The sequence below is a fragment of the Xenopus laevis genome, chromosome 1S (assembly GCF_017654675.1).
Source record: "Xenopus laevis strain J_2021 chromosome 1S, Xenopus_laevis_v10.1, whole genome shotgun sequence".
Lineage (NCBI taxonomy): Eukaryota > Metazoa > Chordata > Amphibia > Anura > Pipidae > Xenopus > Xenopus laevis.
This window is the reverse complement of record NC_054372.1, coordinates 74229291-74244140: the sequence shown is the minus strand read 5'-3', so window position 1 is coordinate 74244140 and position 14850 is coordinate 74229291. Positions and strand designations below refer to the sequence as shown.

Genomic DNA, 14850 nt, shown 5'->3' with positions numbered 1-14850 from the left:
TAGCTGAAGCCTTCCTCCTCTTTAAGGTCCAGGGGCAAGCTCTGAGAGACAACATCTTAGCAAGCATATCGTGGATTAGTACTTTGAGCTAACATGCCCCCCAAATTAGCTAGCCCCTCATACGGCAAAGAGGTACGATATGCATCCCAACAGAAAGACAAACTGTCAAGCTCTACTTGGTGAGAGGGGATGAGAGCTATCTACAGGTTTTGGATGTCAGCCGGGTCCTTGAGGCCCAACTATGCCTCTGATACTATATCTCTATTGTGATGGGGGGAGGGCCTGAGCAAGCCACTTTTCCTATTCTCCTGAGCATGCCACTTTTCCTGTTCTTGCTACACTCAAGAACTGTTTTCCCAAGGGGATGACAGTACAACACACCGTCAATATGACACCCCTTAAATTGATCTCCTGGAATACCAGAGGCCTTTAAACAAAAATTAGGCATGGATTGGTGTTCCAGTATCTTAAAAAATATACCTCCTTAGTGGGCAGTGAGGTCTTGGCATTAAAAAAAGCATGGGTGGCTAAGGTACTCCATGCATCATTCTCCACATATTCCCACGGGGTGGCCATCCTCATTGGAAAATCCACCAATCTGCCCATTCACCATATCTGTGCTGACCCCCATGGTAGATATGTGCTGTTAAGTTGCCTGTGGAAAAAATAAGCCATATGTAATAGCTAGTATCTATATACCCCAGCCAGCATACCTCAACATCCTCTCAAAGATTATGACCAAAATAAGCAACTGGGACCCTGCTTCTCTGATATTAATGGGGGATCTAAACATGGTCTTATCCCATGCACTGGACAGGCACACTCCAACTGATATAACTTCAAGCCCATTAGCCACTTGGTGCAAAACGTACAACCTAATAGACCCCTGGAGGCATAAATTTCCAACCCGAAAGGTATACTCCTGCTATTCTGCCTCATACAGTGTGGCCTCTAGAATAGATTTGACTTTACTTTCTAAACCCCTACTAGCAGAGGTAGCAGACATTAATTACCTCCCGATTGGAATTTCAGATCATGCCCCTCTGATGCTCAATTTACATTCTTAAAATGAAATAAGCTCTCCACAATGGAGGTTACACCCGAGGTGGCTTAAAGTCCCAGAGGTCTGTGAACAAATAATCAAAGACACAACTGAATTTTGGGAAACAACTTAATAAAAGAACAGAGAAGTTTGAGGAAGCAACCTAATTAGCAGAAGAAACATTCAATAGAACCCCCTCACGGCAACATTCCCTCCTAGTCTCGCAAGTGCATAGACAATATCACCTCCATTTGTTAGAAAATATACCTCCTATTTTCCAATAATTTACTCTTTAAGAAAGGTAACATTCAACAACAAGGTAACAACAAGGGAAATTACTAGCATGCCTACTTAGGGAAACTAATAATCTAGCTTCTATCATGCAGGTACCATCTCCTGAAGGGATCTTTTGTCACACCCCCTGGAATTAATGACAAATTTGCCCATTATTATCAGAAGCTATATAGTTCCACGCAGGAGGGGAACCCCCCAAAACCTGAGTAAATACCTAAGCAATATCCCCCTAAAGAAACTAAATCAGCAAGAGCAACAGCAGCTGGAACAGCCACTGACACTCACTGAAATCAAAGTTGCGATCTCCTCATTCCCCACTGGGAAGACACTGGGCTTGGACAGCATTCTGGTACACTGGTACAAGCTCAACATAGACACCTTGGCCCTGAAATTGCTTCAATTATACCAGATGACCCTTGAAACTGGTACCTTACCCCCATCCCTCAGGGAAGCACTCATAATACGTATACCTAAGAAGGGAGGCGATCCAACAGACTGTACGGCATACAGACACATATCATCTAATGATGTTAAATTCCTAGCAAAAGTCCTAGCGAACCGACTCACCAAGGTTATCCTATCCTTAAAGGACCAGTAACATAAAAAAAAAATTTAAGTTCTATACAACGAAAAAAAAAAACACCAACCCAAATTAAACTTTAAAATAGCAAAGCCTTTATTACAGAAACTCCACTTCCTGTCCTCTTGAGAAAAGGCAAAAAGGCGACCATCCATCCAGCGGTGCTCGATTTCTCCTCCCTGGCTTGCCTCTTCCTCGCTCCTCCAGCTCTCAGACGTGGCCACACTGCACACTGACACTGCGGGTCTGGGAATGAGCCAACAGCCTCTCCTCCCAGCACGGGCTGAACCTGTCGCTGCCCAGCTCCTCCACCACCTCGGTTCCAGCCTGCAGTACTGGAATAACGATTCAAACTTGGGGAAGGAGCTGGAGCTGATGTTGGGCTGGGATCGGTGCAAGCAGCTTCTGAAGCAGGAGCTCGCTCTTTCCTTCACAAGGAAAAGCCTTTCCGAGGGGCAGGGGATGACACCTCCAGGGGGCTTTTCTTTTAGAAACAGTCTCTGAACTAATCACACCCCGGCCGGCTCTGGCTGCTGCTGCCCTTCACCTCAGTTCTTGAGCTGGTAGCGTCTCGAACTGCTGCCCCTGCACACCGGCACTGTGCTCTCCTGGCCCAGACTCCCCTTTTGCTGGCTGCCCTGGGAACTGCCGCTGCTGCTGCTGTCTAGCTCCCTCGGGGGTTTCCGGCTGCCCCGTGCGCTGCTACCGCCGCCGCCCCCATAAACAGGCTGTTTCTGTACGTTTTTTCTTAATAAAGGCTTTGCTATTTTAAAGTTTAATTTGTGTTGGTGTTTTTTTTTGTTGTATAGGAACAAATTTTTTTTTAATTTTTTTTGATGTTACTGGTCCTTTAATACATCTGGATCAGTCTGGCTTCATGCCAGGCCGGGCAACTGACATAAATATATGTAGGCTATAGGCAAACCTTGACTTAGCTGGATAGGGGGATACGCAGGAGTAGTCTCCCTGGACATTAGGGAGGTCTTTGACTCAGTTGAACTCCACACAAATAAACTAATCTCTGAATCCTTCCCCCTAGGCAGAGGTACCAGATAAGGATGCCCACTCTCTCCATACCTATTCGCATTGGCTTTCGAGCAATTAGCAATGCTAATATGCACAACCCCTCTCCTCAGGGGTTTGCGCTTTGGGGGGTGGAAGAGCGCATATCTCTATATGCGGATGATGCTCTGGTTTACCTGGTGGACACTGTTGAGGCTGGTCAACCAATTTGGGGAAGTCTCGGGGCTCCAAGTTAATTGGCAAAAGTCCACTTACATGCGGCTAAACCAACCAATGCCCTCCACCCCAGCACTCGCAACTGAGCAAAAATGTGTGGTAAAGTTTAAATACCTGGGAGTGTGGGTCAGTGCGAACCCATATAGATACAGAGAGTTAAACATAGATCCGGTCGTACAATAGCTAGGTACCAACTTCACGCACTGGTCGAGCCTCCCACTCAATTTATTGGGGAGTCTTAACCTCATAAAAATGGTGGTGCTTCCTAAACTACTATACTTATTTCATAACTCCCCAATCCCACTCCCAAACAGCCTATTCACTAGACTTGACTCCATGATACACTCCTTTGTGTGGAATCATAAGCAACCTCGTTTAAGCCTCCAAACCCTAACAGCCTCCAAACAGAATGGTGGTTTGAGGTTACTACAATTATTCCAATCTTATCTAACTGCCCAGCAATTGTATGTAGCCTGGTGGTTTTCACCCTCGGCTGAAAATGCTGCATTCCCCATCTCAGCAGAAGCAGCAGGGTCAATGGAGGCATTAGCAAATACTCCCATAAAGGGAACCACTCACAGGGGATGCCCCCCTCTACACTGGGAATGTTAATCCTGATATGGGAAAAAAGTCCTTAAATATGACAAGACTACACAGCTTATACGCCTTTGTGGTGCTATCCCAATCTACAACGTTTTCTTATGATACCTAACCCATCAATTTGGGCCAAATTTAAAATTAAATATGTTAGTCAACTGTATGATGCTCGAGGGCTGAAATCTTTTGCAGCTCAAACTATGGAGTTTAAGCTTCCAAGAACAATGTGGTTTAGATATTTACAGATGAGACATGCAGCTAATAGCCAATTTCCTGATACCCCCAAGGTAACCCTGTCTTGGCTAGAGGAGCTATAAAGGTCACCAAGCCATAAGCAACTGGTATCCCGCACTTACTCAACCCTTAATACTCAAAGAGGTAACACCTTTGCACAATGCTACTCTAAATGGACCTTAGATCTCCCACAACTAGACTCTGATGACTGGAATGACCTTACCCACTCATACCTACCTTCGGTGATTAGTAGTAATGATATTATGATACAGTACCGTACAATCCATATAACCTATCTCAAACTGGCCAGACTGCACTCGATGGGCCTCAAGCTGGACAATTTATGTTTTAAATGCGGAACAAGTCCAGGTACATTCTTACATGTGTTCTGGACCTGCCCACTGGTTGATAAATTCTGGAGAAAAGTAGTGGCATTTGTAGTGGAAGCACTAGTCATGCCAAACGTGCGGTCCCCAGAAGCAAGTATACTGGGTTTAGTGGAGAATATAGTCCAGGACAAATACCGGCGCACCCTGCTGAGACTCCTTTATTATTACGCCAGGAAAATTATTATCCTAACTTGGAAGTTACCTACATCACCCACCCTAAGGAGATGGAAATCTATAATAAACCAAACACTCCCCTTTTACAAGCTAACATATATCAGTAGAGACTGCTCAGATAAATTTGAGAAAGTCTGGGGTGTATGGGCTGATATGACTGTCTGATACAAACACCCCCCAGAAATCTAGTTAGAAAAGTACCTACATATCTGGGAACAGTTGCTAATGCAAGCCCACACAGCCTAAATCACCCCACACACACCTCTGTTTGAGTTATGAAAAACAAAAAAGAAGGGTTTGCTCTTCATTTGTGGAAACCATTGATTCAGAGATGACTCTCCTGTTGGTGAAGGGTTGCACAATCCATGTGAGCAATTATGGGCAGATTTATCAAAGGTCAAGGTGAATTTTCAAATTCAAAAAATTTGAATTTTGAGCTATTTTTTTGTGTACTTCGACTAGAGAATAGTCCAAATACGATTAGAATTTCTCAACATGTTATTCAAAATCTTTGAGGAGTATTTGCATCAAACTCAGTTTGGTCCTTTTTACAGAGATATGTGTAACTGTTTGTAAGACATTATTTTCAGTTCTTCTAACAAGGAATACTTTGAATAACATAAGGTTTATTGTAGAGTAGGGAGCAGGAATAAAATTCATATCAGAAGGGAAACAAACATAACAGTATTCACATCTAGTGATTTCCTCAACTAAATTATCCTTACTGAGGTTAGAAACAATTGGGCACTATAAACTGTGGCACCGCATACACAGAACCGTCTGGCTCTAATAATTTTCTTTGGAATAATTCTGACTATAGCTCTTTCTACTGCCCATTACTGACTATAAGTCTCTCTAACTAAGGTTTACATTTACATTATCATAAACCATAAAAACGTCAGCTTCAGAGGAAAAAGTGGTGTTTTTTTAAAATTAATATTATAGCAACGGTCTAAACACAGGTCATGCAATTGGTTGAGTACAAGGCTATTGCATACACACCTATCTAAAGGTGGCCATACACGGAGAGATCCGCTCGTTTGGTGATGTCACCAAACAAGCGGATCTCTCCCCGGTATGCCCATCTTGAGGTGGGCAATATTGGGCTGATCCGATCCTGGGCCCTAGGGCCCAACGATCGGATCCTAACGAATAGTAACAGGCGGTCGGATCGCAGGACCGCATCAATCAACAGATCCGGCCGCGATCAGACGGGATTTTTAGTCCCATCCGATCGAGATTTGCCCGACTTTCGGTCAGATCTCGATTGGGGAAGCCCGTCGGGGGGCCCCATACACGGGCCAATAAGCTGCCGACTCGGTCTGTCGGCAGCTTTTATTGGCCTGTGTATGGCCACCTTAAGTCACACATCCTAGTGCTGCCAGAAGTTCAACAATAAAGTCACGATCTGCAAGAATGGTCAGTAACAGGTAAAGGTCAGTACAGGCAGCAAATTAGCAGAGGTCAGGGACAGGCAAGTGTCAAAGAACAGATAATCAGACTACATACGACAAAGCAGATGCAATGTGCAGAAGAGGTATTCTCTGATGCTTTATTTACCAATAGAACTTCCAACAGACCAAAAAGGGTATCCATTCCATTTAGAAGATCTTAACACGTGAAAAGTGTTTTTTTACAGTGAGAGCTGTGAAGATGTGGAATTCTTTTCCTGAAACAGTTGTACAGGCAAATACATTAGATAGCTTAAAAAAGGGGTTGTATATCGTTTTAGCAAGTGAGGAAATGGGCTATGAAAGATAATTCATAGCACTAGCGACTTGTCCTATTGCCATCTTGGAGTCAGACTCAGAAAATAATTTTTCCACCTTTGAGGTAATTAAAGAAGCTACAGGTATTTTTTATTTGCCTTCCTCTGAATCAACTAGAATTAGGCAGGTTTCATGTAGAAATAAATGGTTGCTCTCAATGTATTTTTCTCAAACTGCATTAATATGTTACTAGCAGAAAAATTAGATTCAAAAAAGGTTTAGGTGGCTATTTAGCAAGGGAGAAAATACAGGGTTACTAAACTGAACTGTTTTTCAGCAATTATGCAGTTTGGTTACAGTGTTACTAAGCTTGCGCTGGCATTCTGGATACATCTTCATATGCCTCATAAGACTCAGCTGATGGAAAGCTGTCTTCTTTATTTTGTTCATCCTTTCTTCTTACTTTTTCCTTCTCTAGAGTTTCCATCAGTTGGAATATTTGTCCAGGTAACAAGGTCAATAGAAAGCTAATGTAAAAAGACAGTGCTGTTAAACAGTAATTGCAAAATATTGTTTTTTCTTCTACAGTTATTTTATTGGTATTTCAAAATAAACAGTAAGAGCAAAATCAACAACATATTGACTTACATAAAGCCCAACAGTTTACAAAATAAAAGAAAAAGATTATTACATATCAATCCCTTGAGAATAAAGCAACAAATGTCGATTTTAAACAAAGATTCATCAAAAATTAATAAAAAATAGAAATAAATCCTCCTCTCTACCAACCAGACAAATAAAGCATTTGCTAAATTGATGATCAAAAAATTTACATACCATCAGAAATAGGTGAGTAAAAAGAATCTTCATCAGAACAATATATACATTTCCTAATTATAACTTTATCACCAGACTTCAGAATGTCAAATTAGGGAGACCAAATTTTCAAAACATTTTCAATTTTTTTCCCCTAAAACCAACATTACCATATCTAAAATATGCGTATTGCTTCATCTAAGCATAAAGACCTTTTAGATCCAGGGAGTTTTCCTGAATCCTATGCAAAAAAATAGATTTACATGTAGCTGCAATGACCAAATAATATAAAAATGTTTATATTTATTCCAGTATTTCCTCATAAGAGTACAATTAGCAGAAGGAGTCAACTGAGCAGTGCAAATTCATGAGTTAACTTCACTGTTTAGTTTTTAATTAAGAAATTTACCAATTTTACCCCATAACTCCAGCTATTATAATCCTAGCTTTGAGGGAAGAATACATTTGCTCTAAAAAAAGAAATAAAATATCCTTTAAAGCCAAAAAAAATTACATCAATCAAAGCAGTACTTCCAATTAACATTATCGAATGCTTTTTCAGCATCTAAACTAAGAAACATGGGATGTTATACTTTTTAGAAAAATAAATGGCACTATGAATTTACCTAATATTTTTAATACCTGACCTTTTCCTAATAAACCCATTCTGAAAAGGAGAAATAATTTCAGGAAGGATGTCTGCTAATCTGTCGGATATAATTTTAGTAGAAATTTTAAAGTCCTGGTTAGTTAAAGAGATTGGGCGGTAAAATGGAGTCAACAAGGGATCCTTACTGTCTTTAGGAATAAGATTAATATTTGAGATTATGCTTGACTCCAAGGTCAATTCTTCTTAGTCTAGAAGGATAATTCAAGGAGAGCTTAGATAGAGTTTGACAGATGTTAGAGAATTCCTTTCTCTTCTGAGAAAGGATAGCTGAGTAGTCTTGAAATAATAGGATTTTTTTACCATCTACTTCCAGATTATTAAATTTTTTGTATGTTTGAAAAATCAGCGTTTTTTCAGAATAATCTAGAAATTTAGCAATGACAGCACGTGGTTTAAGATTCATATTTTCCCTAGACGGGACCAAAAGATGAATTCGCTCAATTTTTATGTTAGGTAGTTTATCTTGAATGTAAAGAATAATTAGAATGGTTTTTGTAACAAGTATAATTAGAGCCTCTATATTGAAATATTTCGGGATTCCAATAAACCTTCTTCTTCTGGTTCTGTTCTCCAGGTCATTGACTTTAAGCTGTAAATCCAAAACATTCTTTCCCATATCCTTCAAAAGTTTAGAAGTGGAAAGAGAATCTTCCTGAACTTTAGGAACTTTAGTCTCTTGAACGTCTTTACTTGATCCTTATGTGAGGAGAGCATTTCTGAGATATCGTGTAGACTTTCCTGTACATTTTCAACAGCCTTATTAATTGAAGACTTGATATAAGCTTCAATAGTAGGATTAACCAATTTAGCAACCACCTTTGCAATAGCTATGTAGTCATTAATTGAGAAACTAGGTTGAATAGTATTTATTTGAGTAGAGTTTCCATTATGCTGAAGTCTCCTATAACAGTTCGATTAAATTATTGTCCAGCACTATGAAGAAAGGAGAAAATGGCCGCCGCACCTCACATTCCCATGACAAAAAAGAGTAAGAAAAAACAATGTTTTCCACAGAAATTGACTCTCTTTAATTAAAGAGAGGAAGTTTTAAAGTCCTGACAGAGACATATCGCTGCAAAATTTCAACAACTCGCCAAAAGATGGCGGCGTTCCACAGACCAGTCCTGCAGACTCCTCGCTCCTTCAGCAGCTAATAGCAAGCTGCACCAAAATCGAGCTGAAGTTAACCGGAGACCCGCAGGGAACTAAAGAGCTTGCTTAAAGTTGGCTGCACTCTTATTCGTAAATAACATAAGGCTACACACAGCTCTATATGTTTAACAAAGATAAAAAACTTAAAGTAAAAATAACTGCAATGTAAACATACCTAAGCAAAATTTCCCTACAGGGAATTCCTGAGAGTTTGTTTCTACAATGATTTTGTATATTAGGTAGTTTACAGTTCATACTGTAAATTCATCTTGTTTTCCTTTGAAACTGTAAAATGTTTTCAGGCCAACATTTGTTCAAACCCTCTTATGCAAAATAACATATGAAACTATGGGGCAAATTTACTAAAGGGCGAAGTGGCAAACGCTAGCGAAAATTCACCAGCATGACGTGATTTTGCCACTAACGGGTGCTGGCGTAAATTCGCTAGCGAAGTGGACCTACTCTAGCGCCACTTCGCACCCTTACACCAGGCGAAGTGCAATAGAGTAGATAAGACTTGCTTCAATAAAAGTTGGCGTCTTTAACTTTTCTAAGGGTGATAAGCTGAAAAAGATTGTAGATTTTTTTGGGGGTACTCTCCTTCCCCCCTACATTTCCTAACATATGGCACATAAACTATACAGTGGGCACATGTATAGGGCAAAATAACAACTCTATTTTATTTTATGAAGCTTTCCCAGGCTTGTGTAGTGTAATGTATTTGCTGCTACATATATGCCCATTGTACTTTAACTTGGCACCGTATGCAAATTAGACATCGCTAGCATAACTTCGCTTTGCTTGATGAATTAACGCTAGCACAACTTCTCTACCTTTTGCCTCCCTGGGCGCAACTTCGGATTTTAGTGAGTTTGAGCAGCGAAACTACGCCTGGCGAAGTGCGGTGAAGCCGCCCCTCGCGCATTTTTGGCGCATAGTGAATTTGCCCCTATGGCTTTAACAGTAACAGTGCTTTGCATTCAGCATTATCAGTAAATAAAGAATTGGTCTTCAGAGTGGGTGATCATAGGGGACAGCCTCATAATTTGGTAACTTCTGGTCACTTACTATTAACAAATATGTGATGTACCATTTTGTAATTAGTAAACCAACGATACAGGACAATTATGAGTATGTACAAGCCTTTTATACATTTCAGTATCTAATTTAACTTTATGCTTACCTCTACCACTGTAAGAATGAAGCCCTTCCATTCCTCAACATCTTCTGGTGTTTCTGTCTGTGCAACATAACATAAAATGTTAAGAATAACATACAGAATCACTAAATATTCAGCTATCTGCACAATATAAAAACACGAGGATAACAAAGAAAGAAACTGAAACAAATAATCTGCAGGATTAACTAAAGGCCTCCAAAAGGTCACATATGGTAATATGTAGTCATTCACCAACTAAAATGTTGGACCAAGGGGCAATTATTATTAAAAAAGGGAACAGCATTCCAGGCTGCAGTTATAACAGTGGCTCTGTAGATTTTGTGTATCTAGTTATTGGCAAATTAAATCACATAAAGCAGGACTTTTAAAACAATTCCCTCCTAAACAATAAGGTATTGAGTCACTGTTTTAATAGTAAAATATCGGTATGGGATCCCTTATCCAGATATCCGTTATCCAGAAAGGTCCAAATTACGCCAATAGACTCCATTTTATCCAAATAATACAAATTCTAAAAAAATATTTCCTTTTTTCACTATAATAATAAAACAGTGCCTTGTACATGATCCAAACTAAGATATACTTAATCTTTATTATAAGCAGAACCAGCATATTGGGTTTATTTAATGTTTACATGATAGACTTAAGGTACTGTATGAAGGTCCAAATTGCATAAAGAGTTGTTAAGCCTCAGGCCCTGAGCATTGTGGATAACAGGTCCCATACCTGTTTTATGTGGAGGTTCATTTAGAAGGTAGGCCATTTATATTATTGGAGCTGTGGCAGCTACTAGCTAAAAATCTGGTAAATTTGACTGGTTAGGATTAGTGGGCAGTTATACTACCACAAGCTTGTTCTAAGTAAGGATCCAATTGTGCTATATACTGTGAAAATTGCTCCTAAGGTCTAGAGCAGGAACAATAGTAAATACAAAAGGATTAAGTAAAGTCAAACTGCCACCATAAAGACTAGTGATGGGCGAATTTATTCGCCAGGCGCGAATTCGCGGCAAATTTGTGCGATTTGCCGCCAGCGAATAAACCAGCGAAACGCCCGCGAAAATTCGCCCGAAGAAATTCGCCGGCATCAAAAAAAATTTCGGTAGCGTCGAAAAAACGGACGCCGGTGTCAAAAACGCCCGCCGGCGTCAAAGAAACGGACGCCGGCGTCAAAAACGAGACGCCGGCGCTGTTTCGCGAATTTTTTGCCGTTTCGCGAATTTCGCGCAAAATTCGCGAATTTTCTGCCGAAGCGAAACAGCGCAAATTCCCCCATCACTAATAAAGACCAAATCAACATCTTACAAAGAATGCTACACTACTGAAAATAAATTAAAATATATATTTAAAAAAAAAAATTTATATAAAGAACTTGACATGTTTCGACAAAATTAGAGGGAGTGCTGGGCATTTTAATTAAACCACAGATGGTGACCTGAAGGTTGGACATCGTGTACATTCCATGTATTATGGAATGTAGGTATGGAATCTCTTATCCAGAAACCCTGGTCTAGGTGTGATTAAAATACAGGTATCAGCATACCTGATTTTTCTCAAGAGTGTTATATATTATTATAATGTGTTACTGGCTGGTACGTGACACCAATAAGGCATCTCTATGTAGTAAAGGTTGATTAACCCACCTTTAGATAAATCTTTCTCCAATGTCAAAATTAACTCAGTTGATTGTTTCAGTTCTGTACATCCATTTGTCACCGAAACCAATGACCGCAGATCAATATCTTCTGGTGTTCTGAAAATCTGCAGAGTTAGGGCGGGAACTAGGGGTAGGCATAAGAGACATGTATGTGCCTAGGGCACAATGGTTGAGGGGCACTGGGCACATATCTTTTCTGCCTGTGCTCTCTTAGTTCAGACCATGGAATATCTTGAATTCCGGCAGCAATTTTCTTTATACTTTGGGCCCCCTCCCCTCCCACTTATCAGTGTGTGTGCAATAGCACAATCAAGCACTCTCACGCATCGGAGAGGGCAGGGATGTGCTCAGGTGAAGATGGGTAGCTCATCTAGCTTTGCCTGTTCCTGATCTTCCCTTTAGAGCCCTGAGGTCCTAAGAATTAAGAAAATGTCCTAAGATAAGATTTTTTTTCAAAATGTTACTTGTTGAGTTTTATCCTCCTATAAAATAAAAGGCACATATTTTGCCAAGGTGCATAAACCAATAGCAACCAATGTGCCTTCCAGAAGAACAACACTGAATGTAGATAAAAAAGGTTCTAGGCCAAGCTAGATGGTGGTCCTTTACAGGAACCTGGGGCTCAGACATTAGTGGTTGAGTTGGTCAGATGGGAAGATTCTAGGTCACCAAACAAGAAGATCTTGCTTGATTTGTCCACCCATGCCATGTGCTGTAGTAAATTAGTATAATCTGTTAAAATCATATTCCGGACATATGCAGCCCCATCAAGAGACGACTACATTCTGGTTAGGAGTGTTTTAGGAGTGTACTGGCAGGTCCTTGTCCATTAAAAAAGAGAGATATTAGCTACAATATAGGGTTTTTTAACCTTTTTGTCAGATTAAATATGTTACAAATAATTTCATCAAAACTAATCATCATCACTATTCTAAAAGCTTTTTTAGTGGCTCAGCCCATAGTTTACTGAGTTTCTATTTTTGATGCTTATGTGTTTAGTTTGTAACACCAGGGCACCCAGATGTGATTGATTCTGTTATCACAGACTGAGGTCTGGACTGAGAATTAAAATAGACCCTGGCATTTCATGTAAACAGAGGCCCAATCAGCCCCCAAACTGCCCCCACCAGCCCAATAAATACTGACTTTCTATCGCATTTTAAGCAGCCCCTCTGGCATTTGCCAGAACCCACAGATTGCCAGTCTGGGCCTGTTACAGTGTTATACATCTTATTTTTACTTTTAAGGTCAATATGAGGAAATTATAATAAGAAGGAAATAAGGAAGTTACATTCTGAAAATTATCACATGTCCATTGCTTTGCTAGAAATGTGTGGTAGTATACAGTAAGGGATCTATTTATTAAACCTCAAATTTTTCTGGTCAAGAAAAACACACATTTTTAGAGATTTATTATGCTCTGAAGCAGCTAACAATCCAAAAATACTACAGCTAAAACCGGTCAAAACCATGTAGAAGTGAATGACAATGATTTTATGCAAAAGGAAGAAAGGAAATAAAAATGGGTTAAAGAAAAGGAACATTTATGAAAAATTCCAGTGGCATTACACACATGCACAATTTCTCCATAGCGCCCAACATTCTTAAACATGTTGTCAAATTTTGACATATACTGGGTACTGTAGTCCAGCAACAGCAGGAAGTTTGTGCTTTTGTGTGTTGACATCTGCATAATTGTAGTTTGCTGAACTTGTACAGACATGAAGCTGTGAATAGATAGAACTGTATGCACAGGGGAAAAGGATGTAAAATATGCTACCAATATTTTAATTTGTTACCTAATGGTGTGTGCAGTTCCAAAGAGATTATGTACCGCAATCTCCAATACATCAATTGTAATACCCGTTGTGTTATTTATTTAATTGCGTGTAAAAAATGTGGTATCCAATATGTTGGTCAAACAAGCAGGTCCTTAAAAGAACGGGCTAGAGAACACATTAACAACATCAAAAACAAAATTGACACGAGGGTAGCCACCCATTTTTTGCATTGCGGCAATGGCAGTTTGGATCACTTTTCGATTCAAGGAATCCAAAGATTAATACCTGACCAGAGAGGGGGGGGGACCCTATTAGAAAATTGCTTTATTTAGAGACCAAGTGGATTTTTTTTTTGGCTACGAGGTCTCCGATGGGCCTAAACAGTGAATATGATGTATCCTGTTACTTCTAATTATTTGATTGCCTCTTTTGCTCATTAACTAGATTGTACTGTAAGCTTAGAGATATCTTTTATTAGTCTCCCGGAGTTTTCCTTTATTTATTTTAAACAATTCCTTCACTTCCTTTCTGTTTATGTGGCATTCTAAGGTGGTTTCCTACCATTTTCAACTGTTTTCTTATTAGATGCTTTGATCAATAGCTCTCTTTTGTACAATTTTGATACATGTATTTATATTCATATTTATTGCTGATATTGCACAGACTTAGGGCTTATCAAATCCACTGGTTTTTATGTATTCATGTATTTGTGTATTTATTTACACTAATGATTGAAAGCTTTTCTCGGGTGCACCAATATGGAACTCCATTCAGAAAAGGGTGTACAAATATGGTTACTGATGACCTTTTCCTTTTGAACCCTGGTTTGACCTTGATCTAATTTAACTAAGTTGGAGTCTCATTTGATGCACCTGGGTAGAGTTTCATGGGATTGGGTGGACTGGTAATTGGGGTGTTGATTTGATTGGACGATTGATGTATAAATATTTGAGGCATGGCTCTAGTAGTTTAGCCTATGATTAAGTGTTTGGAACACAAAACGCGTCAGGCTGTTTTGACACAATAAACTTCTTCACATTTGAACATCTGCCTGGTGGAAGTTTTTTGCCCCTGAGTGCCTGCTCCAATTTGAGATTTCGGTTTGTCCGCCCCTTGTGCTGAGGGCCCAGGGCGGTGCACCTGGGCCACTTCATCGACGTGGTGAGTAACTACTATCAAGTGACCCTACCATATAGAAGCAATCTCCAATCACTCAAACACAAAGCAAATGTCAAAAATCCTGTATGAATGAGGCCGTGGGAATAATTTTTTTTAAAATTCAAGTCAGTGCATTTAAAAACCTTTTGTCTATGTAATACATTTTCTATGTGGAATAA

The 14850-nt window shown here is 39.7% G+C and overlaps 1 pseudogene; it reads right to left on the bottom strand.

Moving 5' to 3' along the window:
- Nucleotides 1-6065: 6065 nt before the first annotated feature.
- On the bottom strand, nucleotides 6066-13425 carry LOC121398799 (annotated as a pseudogene).
- Between the last annotated feature and the right edge of the window lie 1425 nt (nucleotides 13426-14850).